Below are 17,401 nucleotides of genomic sequence, written 5' to 3'. Positions count from 1 at the left end.
CCTTCAAGGTTACTAACCAATTAATGCAAAGCAAATCTGAACTTCAAAATGGAACTGAGCAATGGACGCTGCGCGAGTCTAGTTATACACATGATGACGTCGGCACCGATACGGATGCTGTCGAGGGATACCGACTCGAAGGACGTCGACGCGCAGCGCCCTCTACTGAAAAATGTTCCGAGGCCAGCAAGCTGGAATGGATAACATCAAAGATGAGGAATACGTCGGAGGAACATCCCATCGAAAGAACGTTACCAGTTTGGTAAGTAACTTGTTCTTCTCCCCCAGCTGGTCCCCCTCTGGGAACATCTTTTTCATCTCCGCCTTCACTTCAGACCAAAATCCTTTGACTCCTTGGCAGTACCACCATATATTCTTCCACGTACCTGCTTCTGAGCAGCCCCTCCAGCAGCGATCAGAGGGTTCCAGCTACATAGTGCTGAGCCTTTTGGGTGTGTAGTGCCATTGGGTAACAGTTTTTAGCCACATTTCCCTGGTTTGCACTCCCCGGGTCAGTTTTGGTATGCTAGTCCACAACTCCACCCACTGCTGTTTTGGAATCTCTTCCCCAAGTGTTTTCCCCCATCTGATCATGTAGGCCAATTTGACTTCTTCATCCTGTGTGTTGATAAAGTTATAGAGAGAGGAGACTAACTTCTTGGATCCAGAGTTGGTTAGTAGGTACCTTTCAAATGGAGTTAGGTCCCTTGTAGCCGCTTGACTGACCTCTGGTGTCGCCAGCCAATGTTTGAGCTGCTCATATTTGTACCTGTCCGCCTCTGTCAGGTTCAACCAAGTTTTACATTCTTTGAATGATCTTATTTCTTTGTCATGGAACATTTCCCCAATTTTCTTGCACTCTGCGGCTTCCCATTTCTCAAAGGCCCCATGCTCCAATCCTGGCAGGAATTGGGTGTTCCGACAAATGGGTGTGAAGGGAGCTACCACTGTGGTCATGACGCCCTTCCGCGTTTGTTCGTCCCAAGCTTCCAGTGTGGTTTTCATGACCTCGCTGATGCAGTGATTTGGGTGTGTATGTTGCTTAGGTTTCCATAAAACATCCTCTAACAGAGTTCTGGCGACTGCCCTGTCTTGAGCTACCCAAACCGTTTGTTGATCATCCCCCAGCCATTCCTTCAGTACCCATAATTGCGCTGCTTGATAATATTTTCTGAAGTGTGGAAGGGACATTCCCCCTGCTCTGATAGGTGCCGTGAGGGTGGCTCTGGCGACCCTTGGGGGTTTCCTCTTCCAAATATAGGACGAGATTGCTTTTGATAGTGCCTTGAAGAATGATCTAGGGACTGTTATTGGGAGAGTGTGAAAGTAGCACAGTAACCGGGGGAGAATATTCATTTTCACCGATTGGATTCTACCCCACCATGAGACCATTAGCTGGCACCATTGTTTCAAATCCCTCTTCACTCGCTCCAGGAGCGGAGGATAGTTTCCCTTATATAGCAAGTCCACCTTGTGTGTGAGTGTTATACCCAGGTACTTGATAGTTGATACTCTCATCAGCAATTTTTAAACCTAGGGGTGCTGTCTCCCTTTCCAGTGCCTCTCTCTCACCAGCCAAATGCAGGATCTACGATTTTTTCTTGTTTATCTTAAGGCCAGACATCGCCCCAAAAGCCTCCAGTTCTTTTATGGTTTGTGGAAGGGTCGTCCCCGGGTCTTCTAGGGCCAACATGTCATCTGCATAGGCTATTACTTTGTGTTGTCTGCCTGCCATCTCAATCCTCCTTATCTGAGTGGATTCCCTGATTCTAATCAGTAGTGGCTCCAGAAAAATGGCATAAAGGAGGGGGGAAAGAGGGCATCCCTGTTTGGTTCCCCTTGTTATCTTTACCCTGTATGTGACCTCACCGTTTATTGCTATTCTTATTGATGGGGAGTTGTAATTGGCTCTAATCATGTTTATGTAGTGATCTCCAAATCCCTTGTGCTTCAGTGTTTTAAAAAGTATAGACCACTCAACCCGGTCGAAAGCCTTTTCGGCATCTAATGAGAGCAGGATTGCTGGCATGTGTGTGATGCCAATCTTTTCCACTAGGTGTATCAGTCTTCTTAGATTGTCATGCGTTTGCCTGCCCGGAGTAAAGCCCAATTGGGCAGTGTTTATTTGCGTAGGCAGTAGCAGGGATAACCTAGCGGCCAGAATCCTGGTGTATATCTTAGAGTCCAAATTTATCAAGGCAATAGGGCGATATGAGCGAGGGAGGGGTCTTTACCTGATTTATGAAACGCCAGAACCTTGGCTTCATTCATGGACGGGGTTATGTTTTCGCTTTCTTTAAATGTGCTTAACAGTCTTGTCAGAACTGGGATGAGTATGCCAGCATATTTTTTATAAAAGGGGGCCGTGAAGCCATCTGGGCCGGGTGCTTTGTTGTTTGGGAGTCCGCAATTGCCCTCTTCACATCTTCTTCACTAATCCGGGTCTCCAGTGCCAATTTGTCTTCCTCAGATATTTTTGGAATGGGGAGGGATTGTAGGAACCTGTCTTGGTTGCCTTCATCTGGGCCCTCTGTAGCGTACAACTTTTTTGGTAAAATTCCTTAAAGGCCTCCACTATGTCTTTGGTGCGCATTTGTGTTTCTCCTTGTGCATTTTTGATGTTTATAATGGTCATTGATTTTAGTTTTTGTGCAGAGTTGTCTTGCTAGGTATCTGTCTGCCTTATTGGCTTTGATGTAGTATCGTTGTTTGAGATAGAGGAGGGATTTCTCTGCCTTTTTATTGTGCAACATTTCTAGTTGCCCATGCGCATGTCTCAAAGCTTTCTTGACACTTCTGGTGGGGTGAGTCATTAGTTCCTCTCGGATGTCCGCTACTTTCTTTTCAAGTTTCCTGTCGTCGTTGGATTTGGAGGATGCCTACTTCCATATCCCTATCCTAACGGGACACCGAAAGTTTCTCAGATTCGTGGTCCAAGGGCGTCACTACCAGTTCAGAGCCCTTCCCTTCGGATTGAGGTCGCCACCCAGGGTGTTCACCAAGTGCCTCGCACCGGTGGCGGCGCGGCTGCGCCTGGAGGGGATCCACATCTACCCCTACCTGGACGACTGGCTCATCCGAGCAAAGACAGAGGAGCTTGCCGCGGAGCACACGGCGAGGACCGTCCAACTACTCACGGACCTGGGATTCTCCATAAACTACGCCAAGTCCCACCTGGTGCCCGCTCAAGACGCACTGTTTCTGGGAGCGAAGCTCGACACCGTGGCGCTTCTGGCCTCTCCGTCGGAGGAAAGGACGAGGGCCATCCTGGGCAAGGTGCAGCAGATGCTGGTTGTGGACGCGGCCAGGGTGAGGTCCATCAAGTCCCTCCTCGGAATGATGTCTTCTTGCATTTATCTCATCCGCCTGTGCAGGCTTCGGATGCGCCCGTTACAGGAGTTCCTGGACGCTCGCTGGATCCAGATGACGGGCAGCTTCGAGGACAGGATCACACTCAACGAGAGCTTCTGACGACCGATCAGGTGGTGGGGCACCCGCTCGCATCTGACGGCGGGCAAGGACTTCCAGTCCCCGGGCCACCAGAAGACAGTGACCACGGATGCCTCCCTGGAAGGGTGGGGAGCGCACACCGAAAATCTGCACGCGAGGGGCCTTTGGCTGCCGACGGAGAAGTCCCTCCATATCAACGTCCTGGAACTCCGTGCAGTGTTTTGGGCCCTCAGGTCCTTTCTTCCGTCCCTCAAGGGCAAGGTGGTGAGGATCTTCACAGACAACACCACCACCATGTTCTACATCAGGAAGCAGGGCGGTACCAGATCCCCAGCCCTGTCCAAGGAGGCGCAGGATCTGTGGCATTGGGCCGTCGCCGAAGGGATGTTTCTGGTGCCATTTCATCTGGCAGGGATAAAAAACACCATTGCCGACTCACTCAGCAGGGAGCTGCGCTCTTGCCACGAGTGGGAACTACGACAGGATCTAGTGGACCGCCTCTTCCGACGGTGGGGCACACCCCAGATCGATCTATTCGCAACGGCGACGAACTCCAAGTGCCGGAGGTTCGCCCGCAGGTTTCCCCAGCCAAGGAGCATGGGCGATGCTTTCTCGTTCCCCTGGGAGTGCCTGTTCCTATATGCGTTCCCTCCATTGCCGCTTCTGATCCGGCTCATCAACCAGCTCAAGAGGTCACAGTGCAGGATGATTCTCGTCGCACCTGCGTGGCCGAGGCAGATATGGTTCTCGGACGTTCTGGACTTGTCAGCGTCCCCGTCAATCAAGCTGCCAGTGGACGCGGATCTTGGCGCCATCCTCCATCACGACCTGAAGTCGTTGAACTTGCAGGCCTGGCTCCTGCAGCGTTGGAGTTTGGAGGTTACGACATACCGGCCGACTGCAGAGAGGTTCTTGCAAAGGCCAGGGCGTCCTCAACTCTTAAATGCTACGGACACAAATGGAAGAGGTTCTCTGTCTGGTGCCACGCACAGAAGATTAACCCTCTACGGATTACGGCTCCTCAAGTACTGCCGTACCTGCTGACGCTGGCCAAGGCTGGGCTGGCGCACGCTTCGATCAAGATTCATCTTGCTGCGATCTCCCGATACACCAGAACCACGGGACGGACGTCTTTGTGGTCTCATCGTCTGGTGAAAGAATTCATGAAGGGACTGTTCAGATCGTTCCCACCGGTGAATGCCCTGGCGTGGGAGCTCAACATGGTGCTGACCAAGCTCATGGGACCTCCGTTCGAGCCTCTGCACTCAGCTCCGTTGAAGTTCTTGTCGTGGAAAACAGCGTTTCTTGTGGCCATCACCTCCGCACGACGGGTGGGAGAGATCCAGGCCCTTTCCTGCAAGCCGACCGTACTTGACTTTTCACGACACGAGGGTAGTGCTCAGGACGCACCCCTCCTTCATGCCCAAGGTGCCGTCGGACTTCCACCTCAACGAACCCTTGGTGTTGCCTGTTTTCTTCCCGTCGCCTTCGTCGCCGGCTGAAAGGACTTTGCACTCGCTGGATGTGGCTAGAGCGCTGAAGTTCTACGTGGACCGCACGAAGAGTTTTCGGAAGACGTCACAACTTTTTGTGAACTTTGGACCTGTCAATCAGGGGAAGGCTCTCTCGAAGGCTTCCATTTCCAGATGGCTCTCCGGCTGTATCATGTACTGTCATCGGTTGGCAAACCGACCGCTGCCTGGCCGTCCGAGAGCCCACCAGAGCGATCGCAGCTACCACGGCGTTCCTATCTGGTGTGCTCTTGTTGGACATCTGCAGGGCTGCTACGTGGAGGTCGACGCACACCTTCACGAAATTCTACTGTGTCGATCGGGATTCCAGGGAGGAGTCCAGGGTCGGCCAAGCAGTGCTGCGCAACCTGTTCGTCTAAGGTGAGCCTGGTGAGGAGGTAAGAATTGCTTAATGTTGAGTTTTGGATGTAATGCTTAATGTTGAGCCTTTGCCACCTCCCGTGGTTGTGCATGTGTGTACTGCTATGTATTCTTTTATTCATGAGCATGTGAATCCATGCCAGACCCCATGCTGGAGAAGGAACAAGTTACTTACCTGTAACTGTTGTTCTCCAGCATGGGTCTGGCATGGATTCACATGCGAACCCTCCCGCCTACCCCTCTGCGGCTCTTCACTTGATCATACTGCCACTTCACGTGCTACCAAATCTGAAGATGGCTGCCAAAGGCGGGGCTTAGGGAGATCGCAGTCATTGGCTGTGGTCAGTATGACGCAGAGATCAGTGATTGGTTGCTACTACGAAAGACAGATCAGAAACTAAACTGATACTGATTTTTCTTTACCGAGGATTCCCAGCCTGACAACGGGGAATATTCATGAGCATGTGAATCCATGCCAGACCCATGCTGGAAACAACAGTTACAGGTAAGTAACTTGTTCCTTATGTATGGTGGCAACAGGGAGCCTCGCACTGTTGCCTCCTGTGAGGGGTCAGAAACGCGAGACAGACAAGTAGATATAGTTTTCTCACAAGTAACCATTTTATTAAACAACAAGGCTGAGACAAACGCCTACATTTCCCTAGCCTAACAAACCCAAAGCTGAGGGAAAATTACCTAATGTCCAAAAATCTCTGTCCCTCACACTTATACATACAACAAAATCATACAGGGGTTATCTGGCTGTTCAAACTTCATAAAATAAAATTTAGATTCAAACAAAGAAATGATAAAGATGAATTATTTTATCCAAGGTTGAATCCCCTCCCCTTGGATCAATTCAGGATGTTTCCAACCAAAAAGTCAAAAGCAAGCAAGTTATTTCACTAGCCAAGCTCCATTCGAAGTTCTGTTCCTTCCATGGGTTCTTCACTTAGCAACATAATGGTCTTACTTTAAAATAGGATGTATCACTCTTCAAGACAGTGGTCAAAGTATCCACAAACCACTGCTTGCTAAACCAAAAGGTTGATTGCTTCATACATCAAGTCAGTATGCAATATCATTATTCTCCTTTCTGAAGACCAATCACTTTTCATTATATCACATTTCTTCTTTATAAGCAACACAGTTTTGTCAGGATGATTTCACAATAGTTGAACAAAGCACACCAAAGGATGTACCACTTTCTTTCCACCACAATCCTCTACCACATTGCAGTACTTCAACTTCTCCTCTTCCTGGTTCTCTCGCCTGCCAGGACTAACCACTAAGTGTTTTGTTCACGGTCTATTTGCCTTCCAGGATAAACTCCTACAACTACTATCAGTACTTTGTGCTACGGTTGGCTGCAAACGTTCCATACTTCAATCCTCAATGGGGGAATGTTAAATCAACAATTGCTTCATGCATTGACAATGTATTTCACACTGATTCATTTGCACTAGGCAATGCAGATTATATTTCTCTCCCCCTTGATAATTGTCACAAGGTCGTCTAGTCTGCCATCTACGGATTCCTTTAATTGCCTTTCTTTGGCTGAGGTGATGCTGGTTACAATATGCTTTTATACTGTGTTTAAATATTGTCCCCTTTTGGCTTTGACAGTGGTAGTAACAATGTTCTTTAACTCGATCTCTCTTAAAATGAGAGTTGCGCCCATATTGCTTCAGTTCAATAGTTCAAAAGCTTTGTACAGAGCCAGCGTTCTGCTTCCGAGTGCCCCGGGGTTTCCTAACAAAGGCAAACTGACCAGTCTTTCTGCACATCTCTGGTGGACCTGCTGCTCCTGCTTCTTCTTTTGTCTGGTTTGCATAGGCGTCTGACCACTCCGGTAAGCTTCCCGTTGCTCGCACCTCCTGTGATTGGAGCTCCCTCTGCTCTGCTCACAATCCGGTTGAAAGCCACACCCTGGAGCAGCTCGTAGGATCAGGAGAGCTTCACTCTCCTACGATACAGCCACTGTTAATGTCACTACCTGCTGCGTGCCCTCTGCATACAGGTTCCCGGACCGCTGCTAATTCAACGCGGCGTCCTGCTCGCAACACAGTGGCGGCTCCTTCTCCCTCCTGCTTCCACTGCTTCACGCTAATGGCATGTAGCTGAAAGGGATTTAAATATTTAAATGTCCCACTCAGGTGTCGTTCAATTGAACCATTAGACTGCACATTACAGTTCTGCACCTCTGAGCCCCTCTTCCTCATCTCAGTACCTAGAGCATTATGGGTCTTGAAATCCCTAATGCTCTGATTCATTTTAAAATCAGTCCATTGACTCTGCGTTAATGATCTATTAGATGTACACTGAGGGGACGTTTTTAAAGGAATTAACGGTTGCTTCTTGACTTCACAACTCAAATACAATATGGAATTATAACAATCAGAAGTCGTATTAATTCCTTGATTTTGGTTTCCATTTTTACCACAAGTGTGTTCACACTTTGTTTAAGGGAATTCTGGGAGACAAAGACATACAGTGGCAACAAGCCATCAGATATTCAGACATTGGGGGACAGTGACCCTCAGAAGATGATGAATATCGCGTTTCCCCTGACTTAGTCCGCGCACCACCCCCAGGGTCGGGATCAGGTAGCGTCTGCCTTTCCATGACTTTATGCTGGCATCCTGTGAGGAATCCGCAGGATTCATCCCACTCTCCACCATCCCCAAAACCAGCCAAACCCCTTCCCCACCCCCTCCCAAATTACCTGCGAGACAGGAGCTTTGAGCTCTGGTCCCTGTGCTCCTTCTGTTCCCGGCCACCGCAATAGAAATGTACAAGGGACCTTACGAGTTTGGTGCTAGCTGGGCAGTTAACCTGCCCAGATACCACCAAACTGTATTACTGTTACCGACGCTTGGTACACCGGTAGTACAGCTGGATTACAAGTGGTGGTGGCTGTGTAAATCCCCATTTTATTTTAGTCCATAGGACTCAGTGGGACATTTTTGGTGTAATTACAGTGGCAGTAATTCCGCTTTGGTAATTCTGCCGAAATTTGGCATGTCTGGATTTGAGTCCTCCAACGTTCTGCCTAACCTTTAGTTGGGTGGTGCAGTAAAGCAGCGTTATACAGTACTACCATGGCTCAGCTGGGGAGCAGTTACCGGCCATGTGTGCCCTCTCCCCTCCTGCGTGGGGCGGTGGGGGGGCGGCATATTCTGGTGAACAGAGAAGGACACTAATGTCAAGCCAAACTCTATATAGTAGTGTGAATGAGCAGCAAGGCTTAGACTTGGGCTAGTATGTAAATGGTGATTGGTTCAGTTAAGCACACACAGAGCACTCTTAACAACACCAGTTAGTTAGAATATATAAAAATCAAATTATTTACTTAGACAAACTCTTAGCAATTAAAGACTGTCAGTAAGTATCACACTAAACCTACACTAATATTATATATCACACTAAAGTATTACACTAAACATACACTATTATATACACATTCACTTTTGGGGTGTTCTGGCTACAGAGCACTAGCACTTTACTTTTGAAAACAGTAAAAACAATATTGGCAACTAGTATAGGAAAAAGCAAGCGAATAAAGAAGACGATAAGTAATAACAAAATTAAAGAACTTAACATGTAGGAAAGAAAGGGGTTAGAAACACTATATACAGACTTATAAAATAAGTCACTAAACCTTAAAATGTCCTTGCCTAGCTTGAAAAGAGCAGGCTAGTGCCCTTAGAGTCACAGGTCCCAATACAGTTCTTTATGGAAGGCTAGGAGTATTGAAAGGATTCTGAACAAGTGTTGGCAAAGCCAACCGGCAGCTGTAAGTGTCTCACAGATTATGAACAATTTGTATTTTATTATTTGTATTTTATTAAATTTATATAGCACTTTAATCCAAGTTCTTGGGAGAGTCTCTCCCAATCCAATTACCTTAGGGGATGCATAGAGAAGGATCCTTGACTAGAACTCCACTGATCACGATAAGACACGGGAGATGTAGAGCAAGGATTTATTGCCTGTTACCCCCTATAGGGGTGAGTATAGGTGCAGGTATGTTTACAACCCCCCTGTACGTCAACTCACTCACAAACCACTTTGATACCTCTCAAGATCACTGGGCACACGTGAACTGTGACTTTGTTTCCGGTGAAGAAGGTCCAGAAGTTGTGGGTGCAAAGGTCACTTTCGATGTCGAGATTTTAGGTCTGGCTAGACAGTGTTTCCGTGCTCTGGCAAGATCGTTCCTTGGACTAGAAGGCTAGATGTCCAAGGCAAGATGAAGAAAGGATCACCACTTTATCGAAGACCTCACTGGACCCCCAGGACACGATGCAGGTGGAAATCTGTGATGGCCACCTCACAGAAATGACGTAAGTCGACCTTCATGGTTGAAACAAAGAAACTGATCCTACAAGGCCCAGTTCATGCTAGAGAGCTGCAACTCCAGGGGTAGACTTTTACAAGTCGAGTGTCTGCGTGGTGCCAAGTCTGAACTGGTGATAGTGACTGATGCAGCGAGCAAGGTGGTCAACCCACAGGATGGTTCTGGCCCACTTCTGAAGGCTTCCAAGTACAGAATCTTCAAACAGGGCTGCAACTTGTTCTCACCGGTCCATAGGTCGAAGCACTGATGAAGGCCTTCTTGAGAACAGCAAAGGAGTAGAGCTTCGCTGAGACGGTTGCAGAAGACTGAGCTGGTTGGCTGCAATGACGGCTTCAGGTCTTCAGGGGGATGCTCCTGTTTATTCGGCTGGGTGGGTAGCGTAGAGCAACACCAGTTCGAATCCCGGTACCGCGCTTAGAGAATGGTCTCCAGTATTATGCCGGTTAAAAGATTATTTAATTAATTAAATTAATTTGTGAGGTCTTGGCTCCAACGAACATCTGTTGAATAGCTGCAAGCGTCCTCCTTTTATCCAAGATTCGAGCTGCAGCACCCCACAAGCCCACCAATGGTAAGTATCTGCACCATTTGAACTGGCAGGGGATGTCCAATCACAGCCTCTGGCCACCACATCTGTCCAGCAAGAGACGCAATTTGTCATGGATGCGGACTGGGACCAGACAGTATGCGCCCCCACAGCCAGCCACACACACACACACACACACACTGCTGCTTTGCCCAGGAAATGTGGTGCTTTCTCCGGGAAAGGGCTTAATGTACATTGCAAATCCAGCCTTGACAAGGCTGGAAAAAGGATAAAATACAAGATGGGCAAAATCTTGCGGCACAGCGATGTGAGCGAACATGGTACTATGAAAGGCATTACGCATTAAAATGCCCTAAAGTGCATTATACAAATAAAAGAAACATGGTAGAAAAGTATCAGCTGCCACCAGCCCCTCTTTGACACATCATGTAAGTAACCACAGAGTTACGAAAACAACAAAGTTATAGGAACACAACGTATCCCTAACACACCTTACTGTAAAGTGAAGAGATCAGTGTAAAATAAACCAAGTATTTCATAATGCAGAACAGAGTCCTCCTGCACAGATAGCCACAAGGTTTGATCAGTGACCTCAAAACAGATGAGCTTAGCAAGGCAAATGAAGTCAAAAGGCCTCCAAAAGTCGGGACGAGGTCTAAACAAAAAGTTGTAGGGGAATCGGGCGGGGGTCCATAGATTCCTATGGAGGGAAAGACACTGAAACAAAATATTTTCTAACATATGGGTACCCGGGGGGACCGAGAAGGATCAAAAGATGGAGTGGCAGAGAAGAGTAATTCCCTGAGATAATATTTATTGCCCCCTCTTACTTACTTCTGCCACACTCGTAATTTTAAAGTGGACCATAACCATGTTAGATGAGAGGGGCTTGGCCAAGATGAGAGAACATGGGAGTGTGTTTTCTGAAGCGACTGCTTCAGCTTCTTTTGGTGTGCTCTATATGTAAAGAAGAGCATGAGGCATAATATCGCAGTGCCCAAGGATTTGAATTTATGGGTACTAGTATTTGGACCTCACGGTCGTTATCACTATGCAGTCCATTGTTATTTTATGGTTGTGACATAATCACTTACTGTTCAAATGCAGTAGACAGGAATGTGAGGGGTTTTAAGTGATGCACCTTGTTCTACAACTGAGCCAAGCTGTAACCTAATCAGGTTGGTTGATACCAACCACACTGATGACCACAGATTGTGCAGCTCTTAAATGATCATAATATTGATTAAAATAAAATACCTTTGTCCATCTCAAAGTCTTTCATAATGTTCCATTTTAACCATTTCTAACCTCAAGGTTTTGAATCAGTTTTACATCTGTGATACTGTTTTTGTTAACAAAAAAGAGGGGGGGAAATGTCCCGCAAGCAGTACGGAAAGGGACTAAGAACTATGCTTAAACAATGGGGTCCATACTGTTGTAAACTCAGTTAACAATTGGTTCAAGTAATGATTTATTCATCTAGGTGCACCACAAGGGTGTCACTCAAATTTTGGGCTGTAGCAGACTCTGAAAGCAATCAGGGTAGTCTCATATTTGAAAAACTGTAAAAAAAATATTTTATTTAGCAAAAACATAGATATGTAAATAATACATGAACAACTAAACATGACAAACATGTGAATACATTTATTTGATGATAAAGGGTTTAATAATCGAAAAAACAAGAAACCAAAAAGTTTTACTTCAAACTTTTAAGCATCAGGGTACTGTACAATGGTCCCCTAGACAGGAAGCAATAGCAGATGAGTGGCACTGTCAAAGATCACTTCCATCATGTCCCTCCACAACACATGGGTCAGTGCAGGCAAAACACATGCAGTAACAGGCATGGCGCATGCTATGGACATAAGCAAACATGTCCAAGGGACTCTTGAAGCATACAATGTTGTTTTTGGACTCACATGCATCATGGGTCATGCCTATCACATGCACACATTTCAACGTACTTTCATCCATCTGGACTGGTACACCCCAGACACAGTGGATGCAAGGATAACTAGGTTGCATCAGTGAATCTGAACATTGTCACAGACATGTGTCATGCATCCATGGCATCCACAAGTCACAGACACGCAGGTCAGAAACACAGACATGGACACCATACATGTACATGGCATCAGCACCCATCCCTCACCCACACCCATGTCCAGGAACAGAGACTGGCATGCTCTCATGTGTCCATTCCGCATAGGGCTCCCCATGTTACATTTAAACACATACACCAACCGTGTGCTTCACACATTACTGGTCTCACATGCATGACCATGATGTCCCTGCACACACACACGCGTACATGGCCTATGTCACACATACAGGCAAGTATCAGACAACCAGCCCGCTGCAACATGCCCTGTCTCACACAGCAATGCTTGGCCACTTACCGCTCGACTCCAGACGGGTTTGCCTCTCAAGGATCTGGGCATAGAGCGCTGGGCGTACGCGTTCCAGGACCCTCAGCTGGATGGTACTCATTCTGCCCCGGCCCCCCTCCACGAGGCGCCGGGCCTTTATGAGGGTCCTGGACCTGAAGACCTCCCAGCGCTTCTTGACTTGCTTGATGTTGCGGGTTGCCACCCCCTCCGCGTTGATGGCAACCACAAAGTCGTCCCAGATCCTGTCCCGTCCTTCCTTGTCGGCGCGTGGTGATCCGAAGAGGGCATCATAATGCCCCAGGACAAGCTCCACCAGGACACCAACTTCCTTCTGACTGAAGCTGGTGGCCCTCTGCCCCTCTGGCTGGGTGTCGCCAGTGGTCTCGGATGGTGTTTGCCCCGTCATGGCGACCCCCGAGGCAGGCGTGGGTGGGCAACTCGGTCCTGGGGCTGGGCTGTGGAGCGATGGTATCCCAGTCGGGAGTGTTCTGTTCCAGCAGGGGTGGACACAGCAACTGGACCCCTGCAGATGGCTGATGTGCAGGCACCAAATGGCAGGGCACGGTGGCAGCAGGCAGGCAGGCAGCAGCAGATGGCTTGTGGGAGGCTGCTCAGGGATCGGGGGGCAGTAATTCAGCCTTTTGGGCAGGAGCGTGGTCTTCCGTGTGCTTACTCGTGGCCAGCTTGATACGGAGTGATTTGGCACGTGAAAATTCTGCACGTCAGCGTGTGAATCGTGGAAAGCCCTTAGCGCGTAAGCGCGTCAGCACGCATACGCGATTCCATTGGACCAAAGGCCCTTAGCGCGTATGCGTGTCTGTGACGTATCGCGCACGGGCGTTGCTTTTCGTGGGGTGCGGTGCATGTGTTTTGCAGGCGTTGGGGTTCACACGCTATTACTTCACAGCGGGTGGGTGTTGGCTACGCGTTCTTCTACACGCAAGGCAGACGGTGAGTGGTACCCCGCTCCCCCAGGCCCGATCGCGTGTAAAACCACCCGCGAGCCCCTGAAATACACGTACCCCGCTCCCCCAGGCCCGATCGCGTGTAAAACCACCCGCGAGCCCCTGAAATACACGTGCCCAGGCCAATCGCGTGTGAAACTTCTTGCGCACCTCTGAAATACACGCGCCCAGGCCAATCGCGTGTGAAACTTCTCGCGCACCCCTGAAATACACGCGCCCAGGCCAATCACGTGTGGAACTTCTCGCGCACCTCTGAAATACACGCGCCCAGGCCAATCGCGTGTGGAACTTCTTGCGCACCCCTGAAATACACGCGCCCAGGCCAATTGCGTGTGGAACTTCTCGCGCACCTCTGAAATACACGCGCCCAGGCCAATCGCGTGTGGACCTTCTTGCGCACCTCTGAAATACACGCACCCAGGCCAATCGCGTGTGGAACTTCTCGCGCACCCCTGAAATACACGCGCCCAGGCCAATCGCGCTGTGCAGCTAAGCGGCGGGGATGCCCCCACGGCTGCAGCGGAAGGGGTGGGTGAGCCCCCACAGGGGCTTGCAATGGCAGAAGACGGTGTGGAGCCATCCATGTTGGTGGTTTCCACAGAGGAGGAGGAGGCCGCTACTGAGCCGCACATGGGGCCTGGTGGGGGCATCCCTGCTGGTGCAAGTGGTGCAGTCCAGGGGCAGGGACAGGGGCAAGAGGCAGCACAGGTCGCCGTGGAGGTGCCTGTGCATGTCACTGTCCCTGCACAACCATGCACCAGCAGGGATGCCCCATCCCAGGCCCGTCCGCAGGTAGGGGGGATGTCCATGTCATCTGACTCCCCTCCACCTGCGGACGAGGGGAACCCTGGCTGTATGGAGAAGGTCCTGATTGGTGTCGCGTTGCGCACGGCTGTCATTCGTGATGAGGTGCGTGCTTCCCGGGGGGAGCACGCACGTCATCACGAAGAGCACCGTGCCAACGTGGCCCAGTTGGGAGCGGTCATGGTCGGGGGTCTCGTACATGTGTCGGGCACTCTGGCGACCCTCTCCTCCTCTGTGGATGCTATGCGCCAGTCGTACTCCATGCCGTCTTCCGGCCCAGATGCCACCAGGGCCCCCTGTGGACCTGCCCCGACCAATGCAGCCACCTCAGTGGGGATCCCATCCCTGCCACAGTCGGGATTCGGAGGTCCAGCAGGGGTGGACACCCCAGCAACTTGACCCCAGCAGATGGAGGATGTGACGGCATCATCGGGCAGGGCACGTGCACGACGGCGCCGGTGGTTTCCATCAGCCTGGATGCCGTCGTGGTGGCACAGGCAGTTGCGTCGGAGGCAGCGACAGGCTCGACGTGGGAGGCATCATGGCTCGGGGCCATCAACATCAGGGGTGCAGGCATCGGCCGGAGGGCAGGAGAACCCTGGAATGGGAGTGGCTTCCGTGTGGGAGCGGTTGGGCCAGCAGATAGGTGCGGAGCGGCAGCGGGCAGAGGAGGAACGGCTCACAATGGTCAGGGCAGAGAACTCCATGCGGAGGGCGCTGAGGCGGGCTGAGTGCCTCGAGGGTCTTCGCAGGGAGTTGGAGCTGGACACTGCATTATCCCTGCGGGACCTCGGGGCCAGGGAACATGCCCGCCTCCAAGCCATTGAACAGGAGTTCGATGATGCCCTGGCCCATGACAACAACCAGTGAGCCGTCGGACTAGCCCGCTGCCCTTGTAAATAGTTATGTAGTTAGTGTTAGGTTTCCTTTGCTTTTTTATTTATTTTGGACCTTTTGGACAATGGGCCACATTTTTGTATATAGTTTTATTTTATTAGGTAGTATTTTTATGTAGGTTTCATTTCTTCAGTTGGGATCATGGACCCTGGTTTGTTTATCTGTATATAGTTGACTGTTGGATTTTATTATTTTTTTGGGATTTACCCATGGAGCAATGGTTTTCGGTTTTGTTTTTACCTTTGATTTACTTTCTTGAACTGTGACTTTGGACACCTTTCCTTTGGATTATGATTTGTCGTTTTTCATTATTTTACGGACATGCTGCTTTTGGTTTTTGATTCCCATTGTCATTTGTTTATTTTTAATTCCATTTATGCTGTTTTTAATACATTTTTTCCATCAAACTTCAATGTGTAGTATCATCTCATTGGTATCATGCATATCATGATATGGGTTTTGAGATTCACTGACACCCATTGGGTGTATGTGAGGGCCATGTGTTCATTTCCAAACTTGCTATTGGGGTTCTATCATGTCATTGCCATTTCTAAGTGGGTGGATGCAATACTCGAGTGGGTGTTTTGCATTTGGAGGCTGACCATAAGGGCCAGGGATCTAGATTGTGATGACATGTTGGCTGGGGGACATGTGTGGGGGCCTGGTGGCAGGTGCCCCGCAATGCTGGGGGTGGGGGTGCAAGGGGACATGAGTGGGGGCCTGCTGGCAGGTGCCCGCAATGCTGGGGGTGGGGGTGCAAGGGGACATGAGTGGGGGCCTGCTGGCAGGTGCCCGCAATGCTGGGGGTGGGGGTGCAAGGGGACATGAGTTGGTGATCAGTAGTGCAAGGAGACATGTGCCTTTGCTGGGGGGCATGCCCATGTTGGGTGGGCTGCCTGCGGGACATGACCAGGGATGCAGGGTAGTCCCCTGTGGTGTGGGCTGCCTGCAGGGGCCGTGGAGGGTGTACAGGGGACACCTGGGAGGACCCACACTGCCAAATCACATGTAGGACTCCCCGGCACCCCTGAAATACACGTACCCTGCTGAAATCGCGTGTGAAAATTCTTGCGCACCCCTGAAATACACGTACCCTGCTGAAATCGCATGTGAAAATTCTCGCGCACCCCTGAAATACACGCACACGCTCCCCCAGGCCCGATCGCGTGTTGAACTTCTCGCGCACCTCTGAAATACACGCGCCCAGGCCAATCGCGTGTGGAACTTCTCGCGCACCTCTGAAATACACGCGCCCAGGCCAATCGCGTGTGTAACTTCTCGCGCACCTCTGAAATACACACGCCCAGGCCAATCGCGTGTGGAACTTCTCGCGCACCCCTGAAATACACGCAAACGCTCCCCCAGGCCCGATTGCGTGTGGAACTTCTCGCGCACCTCTGGAATACACGCTCCCCCAGGCCAATCCCGTGTGGAACTTCTCGCGCACCCCTGAAATGCACGCACACGCTCCCCCAGGCCAGATCGCGTGTGAGACTTCTCGCGCACGCGTGTTCCCGAAACCCGTAATACACGTTCCCCGCTTTGCTTTTGCTGTTTGCCAGTCCGGTAAACTGGTACAGGTTTGGCGCAGCCCTTTGCGATGGTTTTGCGATCTTGATGGCTTTTCCTTGCGCGAGGGCGTTCTTGGGGGCGTAACTGGCGCTGCTGCAGGTTCGCTACGCCACTCTGGCCACGTCTGCTTTTGGAGGCGAGAATCCATGAATACGCTGTGCGCAGAAATTGATTTTATCACACGCGGCTGGCGCAGACATTCGCACGGGCACGCTGTGCGCCAGCCGCGTGCGACACTTTTGTGAGGAATTCCATGAATCGGCCTGTATATCTGTTACATCCATTAGCCCTGTGCGCATTTTCCTAGTTTTACATAACACACCACTGATAACGTTATTTGTATTTATTCATCAAATAGAATGTGTTGCATAATTTTATGTTATGTCAGTTGCTTGTGCAGCTCTTCTGTTGCCCATGTCTGGTAACACAGGAGCTGGAGAAGGAAGGGTGGATCATAAAATTATGTCTTTTGCTTGTGTAGTGTTTATAGCACTTTAAGGTGGCTATGAAGTGCTACTAAG

At 50.0% G+C, this 17,401-nt stretch overlaps 1 protein-coding gene across 1 annotated transcript in view; it reads left to right on the top strand.

Moving 5' to 3' along the window:
- Window positions 1-17,401, top strand: part of DPY19L3 (dpy-19 like C-mannosyltransferase 3) — a 2,003,695-nt gene that overhangs the window by 446,522 nt on the left and 1,539,772 nt on the right. The gene's annotated exons all lie outside the window — the stretch shown is intronic.

This window comes from Ambystoma mexicanum, chromosome 1q (assembly GCF_040938575.1).
Source record: "Ambystoma mexicanum isolate Mex_15411 chromosome 1q, UKY_AmexF1_1, whole genome shotgun sequence".
Taxonomy (NCBI): Eukaryota; Metazoa; Chordata; class Amphibia; order Caudata; family Ambystomatidae; genus Ambystoma; species Ambystoma mexicanum.
This window is presented reverse-complemented; position numbering and strand designations above follow the sequence as displayed.